The sequence below is a fragment of the Marmota monax genome, unplaced genomic scaffold (assembly GCF_021218885.2).
Source record: "Marmota monax isolate L192 unplaced genomic scaffold, Marmota_monax_Labrador192_F-V1.1 WCK01_AAM20220418_F8-fsc00147, whole genome shotgun sequence".
Classification (NCBI taxonomy): domain Eukaryota; kingdom Metazoa; phylum Chordata; class Mammalia; order Rodentia; family Sciuridae; genus Marmota; species Marmota monax.
Window position 1 is genome coordinate 291131 of NW_026693552.1, and position 14060 is coordinate 305190.

The 14060-nt window shown below is 33.9% G+C and overlaps 1 protein-coding gene across 10 annotated transcripts in view; it reads left to right on the plus strand.

The window, feature by feature from the left end:
• Ralyl (RALY RNA binding protein like) overlaps nucleotides 1–14060 on the plus strand; it is a 441521-nt gene that overhangs the window by 278407 nt on the left and 149054 nt on the right. The window contains exon 1 of one of the 10 annotated variants that reach the window (XM_058583707.1): nucleotides 10772–11018. The exons of 8 other annotated variants lie outside the window; for them this stretch is intronic. The gene's annotated coding sequence lies outside the window, so the exon portion shown is untranslated. Of the gene's footprint in view, nucleotides 1–10771; nucleotides 11019–14060 lie in introns of those variants that run through there. One more of the 10 variants, XM_058583708.1, reaches the window with a different exon arrangement.

Genomic DNA, 14060 nt, shown 5'->3' on the forward strand with positions numbered 1-14060 from the left:
AATATTTGAAATACAGAGTAATAAAATGTTTCAGACACATTTTCAAAATAACACATTTACTTTCTAAATAAACAATATGGCAAATAAGAAATGTATTTATTGATAGAAGGTCATCAAAATGAAGAGAAAGAGACTGGAATCAGCAGAGGAAATGACCAAGACAACATCAACACAAGAGCAGCCTGGGGTGGGATTCCATTTCTTTTCTCACAAATACACGTTAAAACATTCTAATGACAGTTAAATCCTAGGCACAAATCGTACCTACAGCTGAAAAAAAAAATGTTTGCCTTACTAGCTTTGAATTGTCACCTTTCTAAGAATAAATATTGATGACTGAATTCCATTTTATGTACATATTTTCAGAAGCCACTAGGAACACATGCCTATCTTCCAACAATCAAGCTGCTAACATAATGGTTTACATAGCAAATCCTGTTGATCCCAGAGCCCCATTTTGAAGGGAGAAATTATTCATAACTAGTTATATTCATATTTTAATATTCACATTGCTGATGACTCTTCTCTGTCATGATCCATTATCTAAACTTCATATGTGAAGCAGAGGCATCATAAAGGATACATTTTAAAAGCCTGTCCTATTTTTTCATTAACAGAACTAATTGATTTGTAGATGAGCACAATTTCCTTACAGGATGAAAAAGTATTTTGATTACTCTATGAATAAAACAATCACTGTTCTCTTTTTATAAAGCTACAAAAAAGATTTTTCTTACTAATTTCTCATTTGAGTTAGAAACGATGAATGTGGATAGGACCATTCTTATTTGAAATTCCTGGTGTTGTGTCTTATCCCTTTCTTAATTAAGCACTGATAATGTATGTGTTGACACACTAACAAGGAGAATTTGAATTAAGAAGCAAAAGTAGAGAAGAAGAGAAGTAGAATTTCATAGCCCTTGCCATGTAGAAATACGTTTCTTTAATGTGAATAAAATTTAGAAATATTTTTGATAATTGTTGTATATTGAACCATCTTCTATTAATTAAGTTCAGGAAAGAAGTGATGCCAAATATCACCACAGCAGTAGATGCTGTTCAAATAAATTTACATCATTTTTTTATCCACTGGATTTTTCTTACAAGTTAGTTTCAGTCTGATTTCACAGGGTAAATAGTAATAGGGACTGATTTATATTAAAGTACAACTTTCCCTACTACAATATTTAGGAACAGAAATTTCACTCAGATTCTTGGGTATAAAAAGTCCCCAAGGTGCAGTCTGTGTTCTCCTTTACATTCGAACAGGAAGGAGATGATTTATATACTAGTCAATATTTCAGTTGGATTTGGGGAATTATATTTTAGCTATGCAGGAGGAATAGATTTGATGAACTAACACTTCCATTTAAAAGAACTTGTGAGAAGTGAATATGTGATCTGAATTTTAATAGCGCACACAAGAAGGGTGGGGAAAGAACCAGGCTACTGCTACTGCCATGAAGTATAGTGTGGTTAGTGCATATATTTAGTTAGTAAAGACCAATTATAGTCATGAAGGGGAAAAGATGCTTTATTTCAATAATCACATTGAGCCTGAAATTTAACATAAAAGCATTATGGAGTGAATGATTATTTTCTCTTTTTAATGGATACGCATGTTAGTCTAGAGGTCATTAAACTTTATAAATTAAAGTCTGGAGAATATTCCTATACCACAAAGTAGAAAACCCACAAGTTAATGTGTTTCAGGCATGCTTTGTTCCATTAAGTGTAGACTTCAAGGGAAAAGGAAAATATAAGAGAAGAAAGAACAGAGGGAGAAATTAGAGGTTAATTGCCTTTGTTGATCTCACAGTAGCTTTGACAGATCTGATCCATTAAAGTGTGGGTAAATGGATGAATGTATTCTTAGTAAGACTGTGTGTTTTCAGAAATTTTATTCTTGACATTGAAGTTTTAATTCCATTTATAATCTGAATAAACTCTGACTAAATTATATTTATAGAAATTTCAGCTTTTATATGTGTGCATTGTTATGCTAAAATATTCAAAATTTCCTCATAACTTTCCAATGGAATATGCACATTCACGTCAGAGTTTATTTGGAGGTAAGGAGTAAGAGTCACCTAATTAGCACTTTTTCTTTTTCTTGCCATGTTATCTCTTTTACTAAATAAAAAGCTTAGAGTATTTCTATTAGTTATCTACCACCGCATAACAAGCTATCCTGAGTGTCATAGGCCAACAAAATGAATGTTTATTGGTTCACCAGTTCTGTAGGTCAGAAATCTGAGAGTACTTGACCCAAGTGGTTCGGGTTTAGCATTTCTCTCAAGGCTGCTATCAAGTTGTGTGTTGGGGCTCTAATCATATAAAGATTTTATCTTGCAAAGAATATTCTCCCAGGTCCATCCATGAGGTTGCTGGCAGGCCTTGGTTCTTCATCTTGTGGCTTCTTCACCAGGAGGCTGAGGACAAACATTCCTCAGATGGAATGAAAACCCAGGGTAGGCAGAAGCACACAATCATTTTAGGATGTGTCCTCCCATTTCTGACACACTCTGTTCATTAGAAGAGAGTCACTAAATCTAGCCTGCACTTCAGCAGCAGTAAATTAAGTTCTACTTCTTATGTCAGTTTTCTATTGATTCTGTAACAAATTACCCTAACATTAATGGCTTAAAACGTACGAATTTAATCTTACAGTTCTGCAGGTCAGAGTCCAACACAGGTCTCACTGGGCAAAAATAAAGGGATCCACAGGACCATATTCCTCTGGAGGCTATAAGGGAGAATTTGTTTTCTTGTCTTTCTAGTTTCTGGAGGCTTCCAGCATTCCTCAACTGCTGACCTCTTTCTCCCATAGACAGACAAGAGTGTAGGATGGGTCCTTTCCTCAATATGTCATTTTGACCTTTCCTTCTCCCTTCCTCTTCCAAATACAAGGACCCTTGTGATTTCATTTGAGCCTCTTCCAGATGACCCAGGACAGATAAACCAAGACAATGCTTCTATTCAAAAGTCAATTTAGGGGGCTGGGGTTGTGGTTCAGTGGTAGAGCTCTTACCTAGCATGTGTGAGGCACTGGGTTCGATTCTCAGCACCGGATATAAATAAATAAGTAAATAAAATAAAGATTCATCAACAACTAATAAAAATATATTTTTAAAGTCAGTTTAAGGTTGGACATACAGCTCAGTTGGTAGAGTACTTGCCTCAAATGCACAAGGCCCTAGGTTTAATCCCCAGAATTAAAAAAAAAAAAGTCAGTTTAATTTCCTTTTGCTATCACAGGTACAAGGAATTAGAATGTTCAAGTCTTCAGAGGACTATTCATCTACCTACCACAGGTATCAAATAATTTGTGAATTTTTATCCTATTATTTATTTATTCATTTGGTACTGGGGAGTGAACCCCAGAGGTGCTTTACCACTGAGATATATCCCCTGCACTTTTTATTTTTTTAATTTTAAGTCAGGGTCTCTTTAACTCACTAAATTGCTGAGGCTGCCCACTAACTTGCAATCCTCCTGCCTCTGCCTCCTGATTCGCTAGGATTACAGCTGTGTGTCACTATGCCCATCTTGGACATACATTATAATCCACCACAGTAGTCAGTCACTATCAAATATGGTCAGAGCTACATATTTGCAGATTGCACATTTGTAGATTCAAGAATTGTGGACTTGAAAAAAAAAGTCAAAAAAACAAAACAAAACAAAAAAAAGAAAAAACAAGTTTCAAAAGCCAAACCTCGATTTGCCACATGCTGAGCCCCTGCACTGAACCCACACAAATGAACTGATGTGTAGTCATGCCCTGCCGTAGACTCTCATCATTTCATGGTTCCTCAGTCTTTCTTCAGCACTCCTTTGAGTGGCCATTGTCTTTGGAATTAGGCCTATCACCGTTGCATCTGTTTTGAATATGTACAGGCTGCTTTTCCTTGTCACTGCTTCCCAAACAATGCAGGACAACAAGTATTCACACAGCACTTACATTGTAGCAGGTGTTATAAGTAACCTAGAGATAGATAATGTACAGTCCACAGGAGGATTCCATAGCTTATATGCAAATACTGTATCATTTTCTATGAGGAACTGGAGCATCCAAACTTTTGTATCTGAGTAGTATTGGAACCAATCTCCTGTGGATTGAGGGATGTTGTGTATAAAATCAAGAACTTTTTAAAACACTCATCATTTTGAATAACTGTTGCATATCAATAAATCTACTCATTTGGTATGGTAATTGACCTAGATTATATTCATATAACTTTCTATTTGTAGATGTAGTTCCAGGTGATGCCTTTTTGTATCTATAATGGTTAAAAAATAGAGAAAGTATAGAAGAGATAGTTTACTTATTTCTTGTAGTCACACCCCTCAATTCCGAGTGGATACTGAAGAATGACTGTTACATCCTTAGAACCTACATCCTACCCAAATACACACACTCTTGGTCCTGTACCTTCAGAATTTTCACCAAAAGCTAAAAACCAGTAACTCAGCAAACTTTCTGCACTAGTCATTGAATTTTCAGTGGAGATAAACATCCCTGTTTTCCTCTTTCTTAGACATATGTAGTTGCAAATAGCAACAAGATAAAATTTCTACCTTAAAGTAGGAAGAAGAAAATAATTGGATGTACTTTAAGGAACATACCTCTGACGTCAGATAGAATCCCATTTAAATCTGGGTTCTGTTAGAGTACTAGCCCTGTGGACTTATGTAAGTTATTCTTCTCTCTTGAGGTAAGCTTTATCTACCTGTAAAGTGGAGGTAACAATACTGATATTGTATCAGTACTGTGTAGATGTTTATCTTCAGGAACTAATTAGCTCCTTAATCTTTTCTGTTGTGTGTGTGTGTAATGGCTATTATTAACTTTACATGCCTGTAACTAACTTTACATGTCTGTAATCTTTTTCCTGTCACTTCTGTTGATCACTAATAAACACTATTTCTTTAAATTCGTATTCTAAGTACTCCAACAATGGTTTCTACCCCTGAACCCCTGAAATAAGGACCTAACCTAGACACCAAGAACCACTTTAAAGGAATTACACATTGCCCTGCTTTCCCTTCTCATGGGCAATTGCTATCCATAATAATTATGTGAAAATCTTTTTTAAAATAATGATGAACTATTTTATTTGTAAAAGGCCATAAGCTAATTTATCCATGTACCTCTATATAATAAAATATAACTATTTTATTCTTTAAAAGGCCATAAGCTAATTTATCCATGTACCTCTATATATTTCTTTTAAAATTAAAATCTCTTATTATAACTAGCTATTAAATTAAAACTGTGAAATTGATGGTATTATAAATTTAGTTTAAAAAATCAACATTGCAGATACAATGATGTGATTTTTTTTGCTGTGATAATATGAACATGAATTTTGGTGGAACACAGTATGATGGCAAAAATAATATTCTTAGTAAATTAGGAAACCTATGGAGCAGAAATGTACTTCGACTTGGTTATGGTATACAAATAATTCATAATTGCATCCAACAAACTGAGGTTCTACCAATTTTATAAGCTCAGCTATATCACAGCTTATAAATATTTTATGTGTACACAAAAAATGGAAATATAAAAATTTTAATGATAAAACTGATATTGAATTAAAAAGAAAACATCAGGAGGTTTTTACAGGATCTCTTTTTTTTATTTCATATCATAACCAGAATATGGAAGTGTTTGAGCTTTTGAAATTCTAATTGCTAAATCCTTTAAATTTTTTTTAAGAGAGAGAGAGAGAATTTTTTAATATTTATTTTTTTTTTTTAGTTTTCAGCGGGCAAACATCTTTGTTTGTATGTGGTGCTGAGGATCGAACCCAGGCCGCACGCATGCCAGGCAAGCGTGCTACCACTTGAGCCACATCCCCAGCCCAAATCCTTTAAATTTTGTTAACATTTTGTTAAAGATTATTTGGAAATCTTGAATCAATATTTTCATAAAAAATTCAAATTTTGTTTTTTAAAATGATTTAAAGTAAATCTCATAAATAAAAAGAAAAGCTTATTCTTACAAAAGCTGAGTAGAAATAAACAATGAGAACTCTAAATATATGCGAGATTTAATTTTTAATGCCTATTATCATGACAGAAATATTTTGACTTAGGGGAAAATATTTTACCAGCGCTTTTATTCATAATAAATATTTATCTTCTGTGACAGAGGAATGAAATTGAGAATGTTCATGATTGTGTGGCATCTACATTTACTGAGACATTCAGAAGACTATTCAGACATTTTGACAGGTTTTATCTTATAAAAATATGTCAAAGAAAAGTGCTCTGTGACAGAAGGTAAAAAGACAGTATCTGCAAAAGTATTTGGACTGAACTATTGGCACATTTCAGTGTAAAAATAGAACTGGGAACTTCATTCATTCATTGTTAATTGGCTTTGAGTTTATTTTCCCCCACATTTGTAAGAGGAAATTTTTTCAACTAAAATATATTTACAAAGCAGTCTTTTGTACGTGTCAATAATGTTAAAAATATGTGAGAAATTATATGAAAACTGAAAATAATAGCATAGAACAATTAATTTTACAGAAAAATACAGAACATATGAAACAGGTATTATCAGAGACCTGAATAAAGCACCATAGAAAATTACTCAACTTATATTGTTTTTAATATTCAAATACTCAAAATTAAAATTCATTTTAAATTTGTTTACTCAAAATATATTCATTAGAATAATTTTTAAATCTTTAATTACAACTTTTTTAGAACAGTGATATAATAAACCATTTTTTGATTAACTAACATTTTTGAATAATAGAATTTTAATAATTTTATCTCCCTCCATTTCACTCTAAAATGACCCATGGTAAGGTCACCCTAATTATAACTTTGTTTATGATGTGGTTATGTCTGTCACAGAATTTCAGGTCACATATTTATTAACTCATTGATGAGCTCATTCACTTATTTGACAAACACTTCAGCCACATCTGTGAGCCAACTATACTACATTATTTGAATAAATTTATGAGCAGAACAAAAATCCTTGGCTTCATTTTGGTGGGGAGGCAGGTGTCTAGCAATAAACAAAAGATATGATAAGTAAATAAATTATATCACACAATAGAAGCAAATAATGCTTTGGAAAACAAAAATTTAAGCAGGGGACTGTGATTGTGATGAGTAGTAGATGATATTGCAATATTAAATAGTAATAATGGTAAGTAAATATTAACACCAATTTTAAATAGTAATAGTAAAGTTACCATGTTAAACCTTTGAGCAAAAATTTGAAGGAGTTAAGGAATTTAGCCAGGGATTACCTAGAGGGAGAAGAAGCCAGAGGAGAGGAATCAATTAGAGCAGGGCAAGGACATGTTTGAGAAGCAGTCAGGGGACCAATGCTATTGCAGAGGAAACATGAGGAATGGAGGTGAGTTATGAAGTGGGAAGTCAAAAGAGGAAATGTGGCTGGATAGTGGTTATGGATACAGATGGAACAACAGAAAAATCTCCTAAATGTTTTTGTTTAAGCCCTAGATGGAAGTTTGTTGTTTTTTTGTTTTTGTTTTTGTTTTTGTTTTTTATCTCAGAGAATCCTGTATATCTTTTCTTTGCCTTAACTTGGCTTTGTTATTAAATATTGTGTATCCCAATATCCCATCATTTCTTTCCTTTTTGGGAAGGTTAGTTTTTTGTTTTGTTTTTTGGTATTGGAGATTGAACCAGGGGTGGGCTTAACTGCTGAGCCACATCCCCAATCTTTTATATATATATATATATATACATATATTTAATTTAGAGATAGGGTCTCACTAAGTTGCTTATGGCCTCAACTAAATTTCTGAGGATGGCTTCAAACTGGTGATCCTCCTGCCTCAGCCTCCCCAGCCACTAGAAGAGAAGAATCTTAATTCTTTTGTATTTTTTTGTTTCTTTGTTCTATCAATTTTGCATTCTCAGGCAAAAGAGCTCTTTGGGGTTTGCTTTTTCATGGAATTCCTAAGAGTAGATTTTGATTTAAAGGCTTTCTACTTTATAATTTTCTCATGGAGATGTTATTAAAAAATTTTATCCTTTGTACAAATGAAATTACTATGTATTTAGCAATCTGCCAATAAATTATGTAGACCCTACTATAAGCCAGTGACTTTTTCAAAAAAAATCAGAATCAACCTTCATTTACAGAATTCAAAGTTTGGAGTGAGAATTCCTGAAATTGTAGTTGATACCACTTCTTATTAGTGATGTCAGCTTATGCAAATCACTTATGTTTTCTGAATTTAAACTTCTGTAAATTGGAATCAACAGGGTTAGTGTAAAATTTTTTATTGTGTGTAAAAATTTGATCAACTGCTAAATGATGTACAAATGCCAGCAATGATTACTATCATCAACGATGACATTAAGATAGCATTATTACATTGTAAATCTTTAGAAAGGCATCTTTTCAAATGTCATCCCTAAAAGCTTTATTCTCCTGCTCAGAATTCTTAACATCATCTTTTCAAAACATCTGAAAAATAAAGTCCTTGAATGACAATTGAAGGAAGAGATGTAAACTAAAAGTGTAATGTTCTAGTGTTTCACAAACTTGAAGGTTCATGGCAACCACTGGATGTTCTTTTCAAAGTGCAGGTTCTGACTCACTGAGAGTGGGATGAACCTGGTTGCTGAATTTGTAACCAGCTCCTAGCTAGTACAGATATTAGCTTGTTTTCGGTCACACCACCATGGTTGTGTGCTACCCTCCTCATCATATGTATTTGACTTCCTAACTTTACTTCTGGCATTTAATTATATTTATGAATTAGCACAGTGGTTGGAATGTTATAAACTCTGAATACAATCATCACAAAGAGGACCTAAGAAAATAAAGTCCATATGTACACACACGGAAAAGGAGAAATTAGAATAGGAAATCAACAAGAGGAGCAATACCCACATCTTAAGGTCTTTTTTCACTCATGTAAAAATCTGAGTGTTCACAAAGAAACTGGTAATCCAAACCCTCCGTTGGTTTAATTTTATTTTTCAAGGAATATTTTGTATTCAACTATGAAAATAAACTATAAGATGCAAAATAATTAGTACTGTTAAATCTATACATTTATGATTCACAGATGGCTAATTATTTTCACCATGTAGTTTTAGTCTTAATTATCATAACATTTTTCCACTGTTGATGTTAATAAATCACTAAGTATATTTTTAAAACTGTTAAGCAAAGTACTATACATATTCAGAGTTCTGCTGGTGGACATGTATGTGAATTTTATGTTTGATTTTTTTGGTTTCTGAAAGATGTATCTCTTTATAAAACTTTTGTCATCTTCATTTTTAACCTTTACAGAGATAAAGATGTTTGTGGAATATAGAAAAGACTTCTTTAGAAAACTTATCCAAGATAACAAAATAGATAAACAAAAGAGATAAAATGATCCAAGAATAATTATATAAGTAGAAAAATTTAGAAATTAAATAGTTTTGTAATTATTACCACTTAGTGTTTGCTTTGTAACCTGTGTGAAAATGTGCTTGTGTTTGCAGCTCAATAATTTTAGACTAGACTTGACATTGATTAAACATGTACCCAAGCCCCAGAGTTTTATCAAGTTTCATGCCAGTTAATCTTCAAGGCAAATCAAAGGTATTTTGACAATTAGCTAATAAGAGTCTTGATGGGAAGGGCAAAGTAAAACAAACAAAGAACAGAAACAAGTTTCTGGCTCAATGATAAGAGCTAAGGCTTTTGCAGAATTTGGAAGATGTGGTTCTATGAAATACTTCACATTAGAATTGCTGCCTCAGGAAAAAACCACCTCATACACAAAGAATGGACCCTTAAAGACATTCTCAGCTATAGAGAATGGGGAACCATATCCTCAAAGCATGAAGTCCACTTCTTTATTATGACATATGACATTTTCTATAGTAAGTGGCAGGTATGTCTTTCTCTGTAATATCTGTAGAGCACACAATGCTCATTTTTGTTTACTAAACACTTAGCACAGCACACGGCACATTTTATGTGTTCAACAAAATACAATGACAGTGGATGATCCATGATTTTTTTTCCTTCTTAATATAACCTTTGGGAAAAAATAGATAGTAAATATAAAAGGTGTGTCCATTTTCTTCCACTTTGGTTTCTACTGGGGAAAAAAAATATGTGTGTGTGTGTGTGTGTTTAATCTAAATAAGTCACATACAAGAGTCAGACTTACCAGTTCTTTGGTATGAAGTTCAAGTTTCCACTTTTATTTGCCCTTGCAAACAGAGTCTGGGAGCATGGAGTGTATTCTGGTAACAAATGGGAATCTGGCCAACCAGTGATCTTTGCATTAGCATTCTAATAACCAGAGGCCAACGTGCCATAGTGCTGTGTCAGAACTAATTTATGAAACTAGGTCCAAAGGCTCATTAAAGTGGTCACAATTCAGTGGCTGCCCAGTAAAATTAGACTACAGTTTCATTCTCATAACAGTGAATATTTTAACATACTATTAAGGACATATTTCAAGTGTTAAAACTAGCTTTGATTCTGGGAAGGGAAAAACAACAAGATTAGAAAGCCATTTACTTTTGCAGTATGAAATGGTTTTGCTCTCAGCTTTGGACTCAAAATGATTCAGATTTTAAATATTTTAAATCATAAGGTGGGTTGCACTTGGCATTTTCAAGTTTGGTGCAATTTTTCTTCAGAGTAAACACACTGCTTTGCAGCTCCAGCAAAATACTGGATTATGAAGCTACCTGGGCAGAAAATCTCAGGCAGCTGAGCTGGGAGTCTAAAGTACATTTCCTGTTGGTGCCAGAAAAATCTCCCTATGGCACTCCTTTAACCATGCATCCTGCCCCATGATGCCAAAGCTCCTGATAATTCAGAGTGCATTGTTTTACAAGCTGCTTTCCACAGCCAAAACTGGATATGAGTGGCATAAAAATTTGGAGAAGAGCAATAAGACACAAGAGAAGAAGTTCTAAACTGTGAGTCTAGTGCAGCTTTCATTCTAGCCTGATGCTGACCCTCAGATAGTCATCTCTTTCTGCAGGAGCAGGTAACCCCTCCCCTGTTAGTTTGATGTTGGCACACGGGACAGTGTAGTGAGCTGGGCTAATGATATTAATATGAAAGCCATTTAATTTCTCAGTAGCTCAAATACCTGTGTGCATGAAGTGAGAATAATGATTCTTGCTCTGCTCATTTCACAAGGTTGTTCTGAGGATCTAAACTAATAATAACTGCAAAAACAATTTTTAATGGTATGATACTTATCCTTGGGTAATATGGTTATATCCATTCACTTGTCAAACATAACAGACTGTTTTCTTTATCTCCTGAAGTTTTATTCAATGGAACGGTAATGAATCCTTAAATCTTCTAAATGTGAACAATAAAAGACTCTGAATGACTTTTCCTGACAGTCTATATGCCATGGCTGAATTATTTAGATTTCTATTTAAACCAGGGAGAGAAGAGGGGGAAAAAAAAAACCTTCTAAGAATATTTTCCTTTTAACTAATTCCTTTAGAAGAATATTGCTTTCAATTCCTTTCCACATTTAGAAGAAAGCCTTGATAATTGATGCTCTATCACACTATATGTTAGACATTACTTCCACATCGAGATTTAATGTAGCTAGAAAATGACAGAGGACATCAGGGATCACCAGTGGTATCGAATTAAGTAGTGAGTGTCAGTTTATTACAGCAGTATAAATAATATGTAATTTAAAACATTGCGTTAACCTTTAAAATGAGGATGTTCCAAATTCAATCCTTGGCAAGGAAATAAATGTTAAATATTTTTCTAAATATTTTCAGGGTATCTCATACACCAGTATTCTGGTGGAGCTCTGATGTGCTAGACGTTAACAGGCATGCTGTGCAAAAGTAGCCTATATTCACCTGTATATACAAGAACACTTGAGTAAACATGACTCAACATGTTTCTCTTTTTATCAAGATTTTATCTGTTAATTTATAGTGAAAATATCCATAGCATTTTTACCAAACCATTTTACTTTGATAAATTTGTTTGATGACATTCCTATTAACATCTTCCAAAATACTGTTCAAAAAAAAACACACCACTTTAGGAAATGTGTTGACAGGATGTGTTTGCTTGGATCTGAAAAACACCCACGCAAGAATCTGCCTCTGGCCCACATAAATGCAAGTGACAATGGAATCATTGACCAGTTACTGGATAAACAACACTGCAGGGAGCTGAAGAGCACAAGAAGTTTTGTAAAACTATGAGAACTCTCAAAATTCAAACTCAAAGGCCACAAACACACTGTAGTCAGTGCAATGGAAATGATGTAAAATAAGAGGTGTGAAGGGGGAAAGTGACATATATTTGGGTGTAGAATCAGAAGTATCTTCCCAAATGATAGAATGCTATTGCTGTGGTCTTTAGTAGTTCACTACCAGGGGTTATTCAAATCAATATGTTGACATGTGCTGGTTTTCACTTCTCAGGATGGTACTTTGGAACAATACCTGTCCCTATTTTCCTCATTTAATTTGCTTTGAATCCAAATAGGTTTAGCTCATTGACTTTGTTCAGTTTTACCCTTTATAGTTATTTGTGTCATGGTATGATAGTATTTCTTAGTTTTAACATGAAGAAGAAAAGGGAATTGGCTAAATTTTTTAGTGAGTTAATATATTCTAAATTAACTTACTGTGAAAAGATATGGAAGTAATCCAATAGGATATTTCTCAATTGTTTTAGTCTGAGGCATAATGTAAGTATAATTTTGAAACATATTTTAACTTTTTCTTACATTTTCATGTTAATTTGAAATATTGAAACCAATATTAAAATCAAAACCAAAATCAAAGTAGATTTTGGACTGTTCTACATGAATCTTTCTTTGTAGGTGTTTATAGAGGCTCATAATATTCTAAAATGCAAATTCTCCTCTTCCCTTCATGAGTGTCTCTACTCCTCTCTCCTAGCTACAAGTAGAGCTTAAGTCCTCTTCCTTTTGGTCCCTATAGCTGGAAAGGATCAGGGAGGTCTGCACAGGTGTGCTGGGTAGTGCACTCTAACACAGATAAGTCTCATCAAAAGACTTCTTTAAAATAGTGCTTATCTGAATTTACCAAGGTAAATATTTAAACGTGCACATTTATGTATTTTGCACTACATTGTTGAGCATTATCCCTGGAAGGCTGGTAAGGTTCACCAAGCTGACCTACAAGTATTTTGTATGTATATATTTATTTACTTGTGATGCTGGGGATCAAATCTGGGGCCTTGTGTATACTATGCAAATGCTTATATCACTCAGTCAAATAGGTACTGCTTGGGTACTTCTGCTCCATAACTAGAAACTTAGAATTTCTAGTTAAAAATCACTTACTAAGAATTGTTAAATCTGCATCCCTTCTTGAAGATAATATAAAGAACTCCCAATATTAGTGTTGGGTATCAATCTGTAAATTCAGGAACTCAAGAAATAACCATTCTCCCCACCCTGCTGTGTCTCTGTTTTACTCCCCTGGTCCTGTCTTGTGAATAACTTGCACAGTACCAGGGAAACGAGGATACATAGGCTCAGGAGGTCCTATGCCAATAGCCACAGAGTTCCTGCTAAGGTATCATTGCCCTGTTTGTAAGGTCCTTTGAAGACCAATAGCTATTGCTGCATAAGAAACTGAGAGTTGGCTTTCAACCAAGCTGACTTGTTCTGAAGACACAATTAACTCTTGTATTTACAAAGTTCATTGCAAAGGAAATGCTCTTTATGTTTTTAAGGCTTTATGTCCACCAGATGAACTGAGTTCCCTGCCCTGTGTCCCCCTCTCCCTGGATGACATGCTACTTTTCCTCTCTCCTCTCTATGCAGTGAAACCAGGCTTTGGATAATGGTCAATGTAACAGTGAAAAAATATTAAAATGTGCATATTTAAGTATAAATTTCCATGAATTCAAAGAAAAATTCTGCATTTGAACACTATTCAATATTCAGAAGGGACAAAGAGTTTGCTTATGAATTTTCAATCCCTTTGAAGGGAGGCTAGTGTCTGGAAATGACTGAGTTTACCAGCCTGTCATGAAAGGCTTCCTGTTGTATGAATATGGTGTT